Raw genomic sequence first — 14,704 nt, 5'->3', positions numbered from 1 at the left:
GACGACTGCTGTGCCAATAAATATTGAAATGAAGCAGCCTACTGCTCGGTGCGTCACCGTTGCATTGTGGGAAATGTATTGGTGTGTGTGCCAATCAAGATCATCCCAGGGGCCGTAAAAAAACCTTCTCGCGGGCCGGATGTGGCCCGCGGGCCTTGACTCTGACATATGTGGGCTAACGTGAAAAGGTTTTTATGACCTACACTGCAACCAGCCACCAGGGAGTCCTCCAAATGTTTTGGCTTCACATACACATCATTTTCAACCAAGTTGTGTTTTTCTCCAAGACAAAATGGTTGTTATTTCGCGTCTCAACAAAAATGTTTTAGAATTTGGGTGCCCTTCATCTATGAAGTAAACAAGCGTGCCCGTGTTGGTCGTAAGACTTACTGAGCAGAGGGACAAGTGTTAAGACATAATAATGCTTTACATTTGCTCACTTTTATGAGCACTAACCTGATTGGGCAGCTGGCTGACTGTATTTACTGGCCTGAGATAACTTTTAATCGGACAATCCTTAATGTTGGAAATTCTAGGGGGAACTTTAAAAATATTGGAGACTACTACAATTTCATTGAAATTGTTATTTGTTCTGAATAGGCTGTGATGGCAGACAATAGCATACCTACACCTCAAATGCTGCATGTGCCAAATCAATCCCACTTAGACCCGCATAATGACCTAATTGCAGCCACAGTCTGTGGGGATCTATGGAAAATGAAAGGACACCACATGCCTATTTCTTTTTTAGTTATTGACTATTTCCTTTTCATGCCAGGTATAGGATCGGTCTTTTCACCATGCAGCTCTATGACAACTGACACAAGAAGGGCATCTGAATAACTACATTCACAGGGTTGCAATGCCAGCCCGCTGTTGTTAAGTGGTTTTAAGGCTGCACTACAACATTTTGCAGCCCCAAGTGGCCACATAAGACACTAGTGTGAATGTAAGAAAGCCTGAAAGACTTGGCCATGTGAACACAGAGGTTGAAATTGCAATGATATAAGAAATGTGTGGGATTCCAACTTTTCTAAATAAGAAACTGGCCTGCAGTTGACACAATTCAATGATTAATATGAAGAAATTCATAATTCATAAAAAAAACTTTTTAATACAACGTGAGTCTAATCTTCAAATTACTGGTATATATATATATATATATATATATATATATATATATATATATATATATATATATATATATATATCGTGCAGGCCTATTGTAAACCATCATGGTTGGGCTTGTTAAAATGAGATTTTCTGACCGCAAAGGCTGTGATGAAATGCAAAATATATGATGCATCTCAGTACCGTGACCAAGCCGAACCAAGACGTTAAACATCATGGTCATGACCGATGCCATGTGGACTGGTTGACAAAGAGGAACAAATGATGTGCATCAACCTTTGTAAGCGACACAGGGCTAAGATAACCTGCTGTTTGCTAAAAAGGTAGTTGGCTGTCAGAGTTGTTTGCACAACTGGCCCCAAATTGACAAATATCTGTTTATTCAGGTTTAAGTTTTAAATCGGCACATCCTGAGAGGGAAGACGTGACTGTGCCCAACACCAGAATTGTATTTGAGTAAACTTGTTAAATCGACCATGTGGTCCCAGAGTATGAGAGCATTAGGCTGGTGTGCTTTTTCATGAAAATCCTCCCTAATGCAGCTTTGAAGTGACATTCTTGGTAATCCATATAAGTTTTGTAGGCCATTTCAGCCCAAAAGTCACTGCCTGAGAAAGCCGAACAATCTTTTGAGTCTGACCCAGTAAATTATTTCCCCATCACTTCCTTTATGAGTTTGCTTTGCTACTGTAGTTGCTGAAAATTGTCTGGAGCCTTAATTCCTCCAGTCAGCAGGGGAAATCGGCAGTGCAAGGCACTCATGGCACTTCTTGACTCGTGAAGGGAATTATATGTAAATTACTTGACATATTACCTCCCTTCTCACCTTCACAATGCAGATCACATTCCTGCAATCCAAATGCAGTGGGGTAAAGATATGTCATACAGCAGATGAGAGCATGTGCTTTTTTACAGATTCAAGTGGCTGCATTTCTGAGTGAAACACATATGGGTGTGAACAATATAGGCCCAGTGATTTGACTGATAATGCATGCCTGTGAAAGCGGGGGTTCAATTGAAAGAAAGACCTCAGTGTGTCAGGCAATCTTTCCTCGCTCAAACTGTTTATGCTAATCATTCCCATGTCAACCGAGAGATGTAAGGCATTACATTAGATTGTTGAAAGGATCCTGCAGAAAAAAGGACGAGCTGGTTAACGATCTGAAAAAAAGCGAGGATAACAGTTATGACAGGACAGAAGGGACGTGACCATGACTTGAACGCCAATTGTAGAGATGTTTCATCAAAGACATTTGATGGTCCCTATTAGATTTTGCTGTCAGATCCTGTGGCACAAAAATCCCTTCTTGTTTTGATTTCAGCATCTTCTCACACCTCCTTAGTAACCACAGCCAATACTGTGTGTATGTTTTTTCCATTTGTGGACTACGAGGCACACACAAAACTGCGACTCATGAACACAAGTCAGGAAAGCAGTCTGTCGACGGTACAGAGGGCTAACATGGCTAACAGGGTCTTTAAACGACATGGAAACTGTAGTTTTGCACCCTAGCAGCCAGGCAAAGGCCTCAGGCGGTCTGTTGTGAGCTGTGTGTCCGCTTAGCATGCTCTGTGTAGGACAACCAATTTAACCCGCCCTGTGTCACGTCTCTCCGTTGTGGGCACAATCCAGCAGAGAGCAACAAACTCAGCAGACAAAAAGAGATTGCTCTTTAGATACCAATGACTATGCTAACTTCGGGCAGTGGGTCTTCTAGTTATAGCAAACACATGACATAATGTATTGTACACCAGAGGTTTTACAATTATTTTAAGCTGGCAATGGATTGAGCCATGTATTAGTTGGAGATAAAGAGAAAAGAGTTTTACTGTATGTGAATGTCAGAATACTACTGTAAATTAATAGTGCGATACAAAAGATTGATATCTATGCTCTTGCCCACAACAGTGTAAGACAGCAGATATCACACCAAATGAACAAGAAGCAATATACAAAAACAAAACAAATGCATAGTCAACATTGGCTGTCATATTTAGTATGTTTCGGCCTCAATATAACATTATCAAATTCATTCACATTGAGCCTACAAGCAAAAATAAGACTGCTGATGGAAGCACATGAAATACATCTTGGCCGAAGGGAGTGTTTTTTTTTAAACTCTTCAGAACAACACAAGACCCCCTCAGCAGAATGAAATGATAAGGGACAGATGAGTGGGTAGGAGATGGGGGTGGCATAAAATGATTCACCATGGCCTAATTCACTCCATGGTCACTCTCAGTCCTAATGTTTCAGAGCAATTTTACACCCTTCCTTGATATGCTGGCTGTCGGCCTCAGCTTCACTCTCGGGAGACAAAAAGGCGAAGGCACCGCTGGCTCCCTCTCAGAGCACACGCTGCAGCCCAGTATTTCCACAGAGATGCCTCGCCGTCACTGCAGGCTCAGACAAACATGTGCCCAACAGAATCAGTACTACAGATGAGTCTGAAATCGTGGCTTGAGGCAAATTTAATGTACTAACTCAAACCCAGTCTTGCCAGATGACTACCGGTTGCTCCAACCGAGAGTCAGCGCTTTGATAAAGCAATGTAGAGCTGAGGGATGTCTGCAGATAATAATATGGTTTCCGCAATCTGATAAATATTAAAGGTAAGAGTTCAGCTTGGTTCACTGCCTAGTGATGATGGCTGGCTCATAAGCGGGTTTGTTTGGGTTAGATGCCCGCCGGCTCATTTCACCTGGCCAGAGAGGAAAAATCTAGTAGACTATTTAATATTGCACACCTCTACCTCAATGTTGATTTCCAAAGTAACAACATTTATCTATGATCTGTAGTTCTGAGTATATCTTATCAGTCTGTATTTTTACTAATTCTTCTTTTTTTTTTTTTTTTTTAATTGTATGGTTATTAATTATAAATTTCTTTGTTTATTTTCTGTACAGCACTTTGGTCAACTTTGGTTGTTGTAAAGCGCTTAACAATTAAAGTTGGTATGGTATGTATAATATGAGCTCTGCTGTCCTCACACTCTGCGTACCATATCTCAACACAATGAGATGAACCGCTGGTGTTTCAGTGAGAAAATACTTAACTGCTTCATCATTTCACTCTGACCAAATTGTGAAATGCTGTTTGACAGAATGAGGTTGGAGAGATGCCCATAGCACCATTGAGAGATGTCCAAAGGCTGTGTACAGAGACATTTCCACTCAACAGTCAGTGAAGACAGCCTCTCTTCTCCTTGACTTCTTTTCTCTCGATGGCTCAAACACCACATTAAAGAGAGGTCGGCTCACTTTGGCCAGGTAGATCACAGGACAGGAGAACTGCTTAATATCCCCAATTAGGAAAGAAGAAAACGAGTTAGCTGAAAGAGTTGTTGCTCTGCCCAGACCCTGAGCTTTGAAATCAAGAAAAACGATTATCCTGTTGGCTTTTGTGTGCGGAAGGCCAGAAAGCTGAGGAAAGCAACAGAGTTTAACATTGAAATGAGGCCTCTGAGGGCCCATTTCTGTAGAAAGAGTGAAAAGAAACTCCTTCCACCTGCACCACCTTGCATCCTGGTTGTACACATGGCAATTCAATGGAGGAAAAAGCTGATAAAACGTAGAGTGTGAATGCATCAAAGAGGTTCTCAAATTCAACATAATGTCCAAACCACTTGATCTTTGGCCAGAGATACATTTCCACCAAAGTCTATTTATTAAAATTGTTTAACACTGCACTGTTCAAGTAAACTATATTAGTAGTGCAACTAGGGCTGCACAATTAATCAAATTTTAATCAGCAACACTGCAACATTGCATTGCATTTAATGCAGCTCACTTCAGTTGGTAGAGTAACAGCGTGTGAGACGGAGCTGCTGGACCTGGATCTGGGCCAGAGATGTGACCCACGGCCAGAATATCATAGTTCATAAAAATGCAGCGCAGTGACTATACAGACGTTTCATACACACTACATTTGTATCCGCCATTTGACCCGTGCTGGACACTCCCTCTCGCAGTTATAAATGGCCTATGTGACAATAAAATTTGTTTTGGTTAAAAATCAACAAATAATCGTGAGAATAATCGCGATAAAAATTTTGATCAAAATAATCGTGATTATCATTTTGGACATAATTGTGCAGCCTTAAGTGCAACCTGAAGCCAGATGTACAATCCAACACCAAAATGAAGTCACTTTCAGAAGGAATACACAAATAAAAACTTAAAGCCAACAGAGCAAGTGCAAAAAGACTAGCTTGTATTTGCTTGTTAACAGTAGTGGGTAAAATAATGACTAAGCTCTTATTTAACATCCAAGCTCTTCTTCCTTTAATCTTACAGTAATAAAAGTGCAAAATTAGCAACATGTGAAGTCAGATGTATCAAATAAATCAACAATAAAAAAAATTAACATTTCAAGCCATTTTCAGGAGGAATAGAGAAAACAAAACGTAAAAGTAAAAAAAAAAAAGAAAAAAAAAAAAAAAGGGGGGGAGGGCAATTTTTTTACTCAATAAAATAGACCATGCTCATGGCGGATCATATTTCCCTGCACTACACCTTGAAAACACAGCACAGAGTTGTTCCCCCTCGACTCCTCTGGATGGAAATAAACTGTTGTTGTTTTGTGTTTTGATTCTACATAAATTCGCAAGATCTCCTGGGTCCTCAAGATTGCAGCTGTCAGTCATGGCCGCAGCAGTTTTGCAACAAATTGGGACCTGGTGGTTGTTGACGTACAGCAAAGCACAAATCCGACAGGTAGCGGAGCCAATCCGCAGCCGGGGTAAGTTGGGGGTATGGGAATTATGAGCCAGAGCCTGATTTAAATCAGACTTTTTTTTTTTTTTTTTTTTTTTAAAAGATCCCATGGCATTAAAGCTGCAGTAGGGTGTTCTGAGAAAACGTGGACTTAGCCTAAAAATTGGAACAAGCACACCTTACGGGTCCCTCCCCCTTGCACTCTACTGCACTACAGCCCTGCCTCCACAGCCCCTCCCTCACAGCGGGGCCTGCCGTGAACGCACAGGCTAGTAAGCAGGGCCACCGATGCTTTCCACATCGTCATGGACAACACAGGGGGATTTATTCTGAGGAGGGTATAGCTTATGTAAACAATTTACTTATTTAAAATATTTCGAGTTTTGTACATTTTTTCAATAAAAGGGTTTTAAATTATTTTTTATGTAATCGATCATTTGTCAGAACAAAAGTAGCACTTTACACAGTACATTACTGAATTACCTTTTGGATCAATTTAAAACACTTAACTTTCAGTAGAAATTATGAATCAATGGGGAAAGTTAAATAGGCCAAGGAATAACAACATCTTAGAAATATGTAGGTTTTATTAGAATACAGGTAAAATAAATCAGCTTTTTTTGCAAACTACTCCTGCACAAGGAAATACTGAACATTTTGGACTGAAAGACAATTCCTTTCCGTGCCTTTGTGTCTGGGGCAATGTCTGACCCATTGAAGGAGCAAAAAGAATTTGTGTCAGACATTTGATTTACAAATTACATCATGTGGGGGAAGAAAATGTGTATGTTTAAAAATAATCTAAATATGAGCAGCGCGTACACGAGAGTGATTGACACTGCTAAGACAGTCCTCCTGGCTCTGATTGGCTGTTTCTGACCAGGAGCAGTGTATTTCTGCAAGTGGCAGTAGGAGCACAGGGAGGAGCCACAGGAGCTTGATTTTTTCACAGATTATCTGTCTCATATTCTACTGTCAGGACATAGTGACAGTTTTAACTAATATGTAAAAAATTCATTTTTACAAAAGTTACCTACTGAAGCTTTAAAATGTCACTTTGAGGTAAGTTCCCACAGACTGCCTATCAATCAATCAATCAAAATTTATTTATATAGCACTTTACAACAACCAGCAGGTATCCAAAGTGCTTAACAAAATGAGTAAAATCACAACATACAACAAAAAGAGTAAACATAGAAAACAGTAAAATCAGAAAAGGTTGCAAAGAAACAAAAGAATAAAATTGTCACACCACTGCTACCTATTAAAAGCCAGACTGAACAGATATGTTTTAAGTTTGGACCTAAAAAGAGTGACATCTGTAACAGTACGCATATTAGGGGGTAACTTTTTCCAGAGTCTTGGGGCTGCAACTGCAAAAGCCTGATCACCCCACCGTTTAAACCTGGACCTTGGGACTTCTAAAACCAACTGATTTGAAGACCGCAATGACCGGTTGTGTTCCCGCACAGTTAAAATTTTAGACAAATACTCTGGGGCGAGACCATTTAAAGCTTTAAAAACAAACAAAATCTTAAAATCTATTCTAAAACGCACCGGGAGCCAATGCAGGGTGTAGAGAACGGGAGTGATTTGTGCACGTCTAGGTGTATTTGAAAAAGCTCATTTTAACAACGTTACTGATCTGCTTATCAAATTTCATGCTGCAGTCAAAAGTAACCCCCAAATTTTTTACAACAGATCTCGTGCAAGATGCCAGAGCTCCCAAACTCACAGCCGGGCCATTCTGCATGCCTGGAATACTGAAAATAATACACTCCGTTTTATTATCATTCAAATTAAGAAAATTGAAAGCCACAACTTGATTTCAGCGATACAGCTTAGCAGGGAGTTTAGTGCAACACTGTTGTTTGCTTTCATAGGCAAATAGATTTGCAAATCATCTGCGTAGCAATGAAATGACAGGTTGTGCTTCCCTATAAATCGCCCCTAAAGGCAGCATAAATAAAGAAAACAGAATAGGGCCAAGGATGGATCCCTGTGGTACCCCACAAGATAGAGGAGCAACTGACGAGGAGAGGTCCCCAATCATGACAGAAAAGCTCCTATTTGACAGATAGGAGCTGAACCATTTAAGTGCCAAACCTTTGATGCCTACACAGTTCTCAAGGCGTGAGAGGAGGACTGTATGGTCCACTGTATCAAACGCCGCTGTGAGGTCACGTCTAGGTGTATTTGTTAACCCAACTTGTAACCCAAGCCCTGGGTTTCCTGCTCTGCCTTTGAAAAATTAATCACATATTTCTGTACTCACAAAATATGATTATTATTGGAGTGCTCACTATAGTGTCCCTGCAGGTCAAGACACAAAATCAAGGTTCAATCTAATTGTTGCGGTGCAGGATCTCTCACCACACACACAGAGAGAGAGAGAGAGAGGGGTCAAAAATCCACCAAGAGCGGGCGACACATGGTAAAGAAAACAGTCAAGCACCGGGCTCTCCATCAGATCTTTACTAACAGTCTCAAGCCCTTCACGAAGACTTTTACTGGCCAAAACAGAAACTAATTGGTGTTGCTGAAGGCAGGTCTGTAGTGTATGACTCATTACATTTAGTTTTAATGAACTAGTGTAGTGTATGATTAGAAGTGCAGGACAAATACCCTACGCCCTGGCACATAAGTCTGCTTTATGGTGTGACAAGTTGGGTCCTGGAGAGTCGGGAGAGTTGGTAAATGCTTTCTGACGCCGCTCATTTATTTTTGAAGAATCAGTATTGAATCTTAAGAAAGGTGAGGAGAGGGGAACTTTTACTTCAGGTAATGATAACAACATCCGAATGTGACAAACTCAAATGCCCACCCCACTTCAAAATGCATCAACAGCTGAGGGTAACCAAATAATGATGCAGTTTGTGAAGGATTAATGGCAGAACCCAGGGAAAAAACTTCAGAGTGAGGTTAAAAAAATACTGGAGCATTATTCATCCACCAATATGCTGCAGCTCTAACAGCTATCTTTTATCATGCTGTGCTGGTTTATGTCCCGGAGCTGTACGCTTGGTGTGCTCCGCTATCATTAGACTGACAGACATGCATGGTTTCACCCGGCTCACTAGTGCATATCAACATTTTACTTTCTGGTTGCTGCAGTGCGATTGCTGAGCCACACCAATGGTGATTTTGATACCATTAGGAAAACCAAGCTCTACTGGCAATTAGTTTGAAATGAACATATTGGCATTGATTCTCCCAACCAAATCTATTGTAATTACTGAATGCAATGTTAACCTTGCAGATCTCTTAAAAGATAAAGCGGGACTGATCCCTCAGAGCTCTGTCAGTGCACCCTGAAGACACTTGCATTACTCTGTGCACACCCAAACTTCATCCAGGCAGATTAAAGCACTCAGACATTCAGTGTTGGAGAACATTGCCGGGAACACTGGCTGAACTATATCGCCAATGGCATCCCAGGATTGACTCAAGTTCAGTGTTCAAGGTAATCAAGGATTCCCCTGATGAGAACACCTTCTCAATCTCGTTCTCCCTATCTGTTTTTCTGCAGGGGGGAGAAACGATTTGGACTCCTTACATCAGGTAATGCAGGTTGTGCTTTCTCAATGCAGATCTGCTTTATTTAAAAGGCCAGCACAATCAATATCATTAAAAGACCAAAACCATTGATTAATTTATCCTTCTATCGAGTGTGTATCTCCGGGCGCCAGGATAGTAGAGTAATCTCAGTTTGTAATTATTGTATTATTTTGGGATTATATTTTTCTTGATTAGGCAACAAAAAAAACGGTCTACAAAATGTCAAATTGTAAAAACTAGTGCATTGCTGGCGGATTGCTTGACTTCCTGTATTGCTGCTTGTAGCTTTCTCCAGAACCATTGTACTTCGAAATAACTTACAGAGGGACCCCAAAGCACTTAATATGCAATTTACTGAGAGACCTAAACAAAGATGGCATAGCAACTTCTGCTTTAAAAAAAAAAAAAAAGTTTAAATCAAGAATCGAATCGTGAATCAAAAATGTAATAGAGTGTGGAGCGTACGTACCTCCAGTAGCTCTCCTGGTGCTGGTGTTTACTAGTCATCCAGCTTGAAAAGCATGACAAGTATGAGTTAGCGCGTTAATAACAGTAGTAAAGCAGGAGTGGTATAGTTTGAAAGACATGCCTTTTTGGGCTCATACATTTTTCAATCTGTTGTCATGTATATGTATTCTGTGCTTTGTCCCATATCTGTTATTGTTGACAAATATATTGTTAAATTGTTGTATTTTTTAATTTCATTTTAAGGTTCCTTTATAGCACTTGGTCATCTTAAGCTGTGTTTAATTGTGGTGTATAAATGAACTTAATTTGAAAATTTAAATTTAATGAATAAGCTTAAAGTGACCTTGTGTGTGTGTTATTAAAGCTTTTTTGTTTTTTATCCAATTCATCAAAAAAATAGACTAATTTATTATTAAAAATAAACAAATCAAATAAAGTTGCAGCCTCATGGGGGGAGGTAATGGATATATACTGTATTTACTGTGGCATATAGAAAAATACATCTACATGCATATTTGTACATTAGGTGGGTTAATATTTTCAATAAACAAGTTGGTTTACTGCCATGTGAAGTAGCAACAGATTGAGGGGAACCCAAAACCTGCTTAGGGCCTTAGAAAGCCTGGGGCCGGTCCTGGTCAGACAGGTGCAGTGTGTAACCAGATGGGCTAGGGTGACAACAGCTCCTGTACACACAAGGCTTTTATTACCTCCTTATCTCCATGCTAGCCAAGTCCACAGAAGGTCGAGGAGAAAAAAAAAAAAAAAAAAAAAAAAAAAAAAATCCATCTCCACACTCACACCAATTCATGTCTTTGTTAGGTGATTGGCTATTGATTCCATCTGTGTAGTAGATTGGTCCGTGGCTTTGCCCAACAGAGACACAGGAACAAACTAAGGTCCGTTACCATTAGCACTTAGGAAATTATCAAGTGTTCATGGACTGTCTGTCATGGTCAAACATGACACTTCTTCATTGTGTAAAGTCCATGAAATTGTTCAATAATAAATTCAGAGGTGTAAATGGTGCTAGCACATGGAGTGTAGGGGTACTGACTGAAATTAATCTCCAATATTGCCCAGTGACATGGTAGTCCAGCTTTTCTGTTCCTGACAATGACTCTGCCCGTGCAGTGCGCTGCTACCAAGGCTATTCAGCCGCAATAAACATACTGAAGTGTATAAGTATAAAATAAAATTGCCTTGCCATACAACATCAGCCTGTCAGTCAGTCCTCAGGGCATCAACTGTTATGCCTACTTGTCTCAGAGGAAGTGTATTGTCAACAGAACCGCTGTCACTCCCTGATGTAAGTCGATTGCAGATGCGAGTAGCGCATTGGTCACTTTGCGACAAGTAGCCTACAAGATGCTAACAAGAGACTTCTGTAATGTCAATACAGTAAAAATGAACCTAATGTGAGGAAAATAAGAATTTGAACACCCTGCTATTTGCAAGTTCTCCCACTTAGAAATCAGGGAGGGGTCTGAAATTGTCATCGTAGGTGCATGTCCACTGTAAGAGACAATCTAAAAAAAAATAAAAAAATCCAGAATTCACAATGTGTGATTTTTTAAAAACTATTTATTTGTATGATACAGCTGCAAATAAGTATTTGAACACCACCAGTCTATCAGCTACAATCCGGACCCTCAATGACCCGTTAGTCTGCCTTCAAAATGTCCACCTCCACTCCATTTATTATCCTAAATTAGATGGTACTGCAAGGTGTGAGGTTGTCGGATGCATAAAGACACCTGTCCACTCCATACAATCAGTAAGAATCCAACTACTAACATGGCCAAGACCAAAGAGCTGTCCAAAGACACTAGAGACAAAACTGTACACCTCCACATGGCTGGAAAGGGCTATGGGGCAATTGCCAAGCAGCTTGGTGAAAAAAGGTCCACCTGCAGTTAAAAAGCAAGACATTTCTGTGGTAGTGCGGTGTACCGCGACCCCCTCCCGAGACGAGCGCAAGTTAGAGTGAGAATGGCAGGGTGCCTTAACCCTTGTTTTGTCTTCCCATCAAAATTAAAAAACATTCTTCTTGACACTTTTTATCTTTTTCTTAAGTTTGTCCTTTTTTCAACCCTTTTCACGCTTTTTTGAATGTTTGTCACTTTCAACGTTTAACACTAACTTATTAAACTTAAGTTTTAAAGTTATTTTGGGAATTTATGGTCAATAAATCTCATTTATAGGAAAATATACCTATTTTTTGTGTTAGAAAGCAGATATTAGGAATTATTTATATTAAAATTAAAGGATTGGATGTTGATGGAAATCACAGACTGGAATATGTCAACTTTTACCCAATACTATTTCAAAACCACTTCAGTATTTTTTTTTTCAAATGCTACAAAATTGAATAAGACACCCCAAAATTAATGTAGAGATTTGTACTTGCCAAAGAGCGTTGTGTGGAATAAGTCATGTTATTTTTGGGTGATTACAATTGGGTAGTTAAATAGGACATTGGTAAAGGAAAACGGGTCAATTTGACCCGAGGATAAAAGAGGGTTGAGTGAGTGACGTCAGTGGCACTCAGTGGCACTGGAAAGTGGTGTAGGAGTGCCGCTGTGAGGAAAAGCGAGAGGAAAAAGAGATAGCAAAGATGTATAGGGAGTTAAAAATGAACAATAAAATTAAAATCTTGAGCGTCTCAAAACACAGTGGCTTTATCTGTTGTCAATACCGTTGGTAAAGTGAATGGCGTTACTCCTGAAAAACATTGGCTTAACCCTTAGCACAGTGTTTCCATTACAGCTTTCAGAAACCTCTATTAAAAAAAATAAAAATAAAAAGTGTTTTCCGACAATGGCAGTCTGCTAACTTGTTGCTCTCTCTAATATAACCAATATAAGATGCTCTGTTTAGGCTAAAAACGTGCACGCAGGCTGAATTTGAATCTTGCAGCTTTGTTGGGATTAAGCTATAAACAGAGGAAAACTCCCTTAGCTGCTGGGCTAACGTGTAAAGGTAAACACTGCAGCGTTATCGTTTGTGTGTCCACGTCCAGATCAGCTCAATCGACTGTCCGTCCTTGTGCAAAGCTGTGACGAGCAATTTAAGTTTTTTTCTCTCTATAAACTCTTGAATGTTGGATAGAAGACAGTTGACAATGACTACACAGTGATTATCACTTTTATTATATAAAAAAATATGAGGTGATGGCGATGATGATGATGTCATTGTTGCGGTAAGGCCACGTGACCACGGTATTGCGGTAATGCGGTTACCCCAGCTAGGGTAAATGCGTAAATTCCATTATAGTGTATTAATATCATATTTATTCATAAGTAAAATATTACTGGTGACATTGTATTGAGACTTTAATCTGTTTCATTTAGGTGTAATCACGCGGGCTGAAAAAGTCCTAAATCTACTAATCCCATTCTGAAGCTGCTACACCATCATTAACAGAATTATACTTTATAATCTTTTATTTCAAAAGGTTTACATTGTTCACCTGGAATACTGTGGGACTCCTTTTTAATGACTCTTACTGTTTGTGTCCAGGGAACACTACAAATCGTTTCAAACACTCTTAAGAGCGAGTCACACTCTTCTGACGGCGCTTTGCTAAAGGGGCTTAACTAATATGCTCCGCATCACCAATATTGTAAAGAAAACTGCCGTTTACAAAAAACATAATGCAACACAAATATTGTGCTGGGATGTAGAACAAGGTCCACAATGGGTGACGTTAGTGATATGACGACGAATGAGGTTATGTAGGCTACATAAATCAGGCAGGGCAGAAACACCATACCGCTCAAAAAGGTAGTTATATTGAAATTAAAATACATATATAGTCCGAGCTTCAATTTTCTATGTCCCAATATACGTTTAATTCCCTGCAAAGTCATACAGCTTCTTTATCAATGGGATCGTCAACAAAAGGAAATCTGCACCATTTACTAGCCCAATGCTGGTAAATGGTGAGAGTGGCTGGTAGATTTGAGTCACCCAACAGCAAAAAAAACAATGGTAATCTATTAAATGGCTGGCAACATTTGAACATTCACTAGATATTTGGCTGGTGGATAAAAAATAAAGTTTTTAACTGCGATAAAATGCGCTTGATACAGACTGAATGAATGAATGAATGAATAAATGAATGATAAATGCATGAATGAGGAAATGAAAGAGCGCCTTGTCAGAGGGAGGAGACTGAGAGAAGAAAACCTGCTCCCAACCAGGTTTGGGTCACAGGCTCAGTTACCATAGTAATTGACTCCGAAGTCAAGTTACCTCTCTTTCTGAAAAGGGCTGGAGTTAGTTACCCCTCTCTCAGGTCTGATTAACCTCCCCTTCCCTCATCACAGGGGTAACAAACTTTGAGTTTTCACTAAACCTGCTTTCTGAAACAGCCCTCTGCACAGAAGTACCATTGCTGTGTTAGGGCTTAAATAACAAATGTAACTGTTGATTAATGGATCGAGAGGAATCTCGCACTGACATAGCTGGTCAGGAGAGTAGCTCAGTCTGTTGGGACTTGGGTTGGGAACCGAAGGATTGCTGGTTCAAGTCCACATATGGACGACGTATGGTGGAGAACTGGTAGCTGGAGAGGTTCAAGTTCATCTCCTGGGCACTGCTAAGGTGCTCTTGAGCAAGGCACCGAACCCACAACTACTCATGCATGTATAGATACTGAGCATGGGTGTGTAATAACAGGAGAGTGTAAATTGTAATTTCCCCTTGTGGGACCAATAAAGGATACATTATAATTATTATTATTTATTTATTTATTTAAGTATTTCAAATCAAAATTATGGAGATCTATAATCTATTTAACTTGTTAAAGAAAGGGTTTTGAAATTAA

At 39.8% G+C, this 14,704-nt stretch overlaps 2 long non-coding RNA genes across 2 annotated transcripts in view; both read right to left on the bottom strand.

Moving 5' to 3' along the window:
* The window catches only part of LOC117957007, an 18,397-nt gene extending 4,119 nt beyond the window's left edge, over nucleotides 1-14,278 (bottom strand). The window contains exons 1-2 of the long non-coding RNA XR_004659417.1: nucleotides 14,268-14,278; nucleotides 3,644-3,649 (exon numbers count right to left, since the gene is read on the bottom strand). This is a non-coding gene — a long non-coding RNA (uncharacterized LOC117957007). The remainder of the gene's footprint in view (nucleotides 1-3,643; nucleotides 3,650-14,267) is intronic.
* Nucleotides 1-14,704, bottom strand: part of LOC117957008 — a 131,769-nt gene that overhangs the window by 115,635 nt on the left and 1,430 nt on the right. The window lies entirely within an intron of this gene.

The sequence above is a fragment of the Etheostoma cragini genome, chromosome 14, assembly GCF_013103735.1.
Source record: "Etheostoma cragini isolate CJK2018 chromosome 14, CSU_Ecrag_1.0, whole genome shotgun sequence".
NCBI classification, from domain to species: Eukaryota; Metazoa; Chordata; class Actinopteri; order Perciformes; family Percidae; genus Etheostoma; species Etheostoma cragini.
The sequence above is the reverse complement of the archived record's forward strand: the minus strand, read 5'-3'. Positions and strand labels throughout refer to the sequence as shown.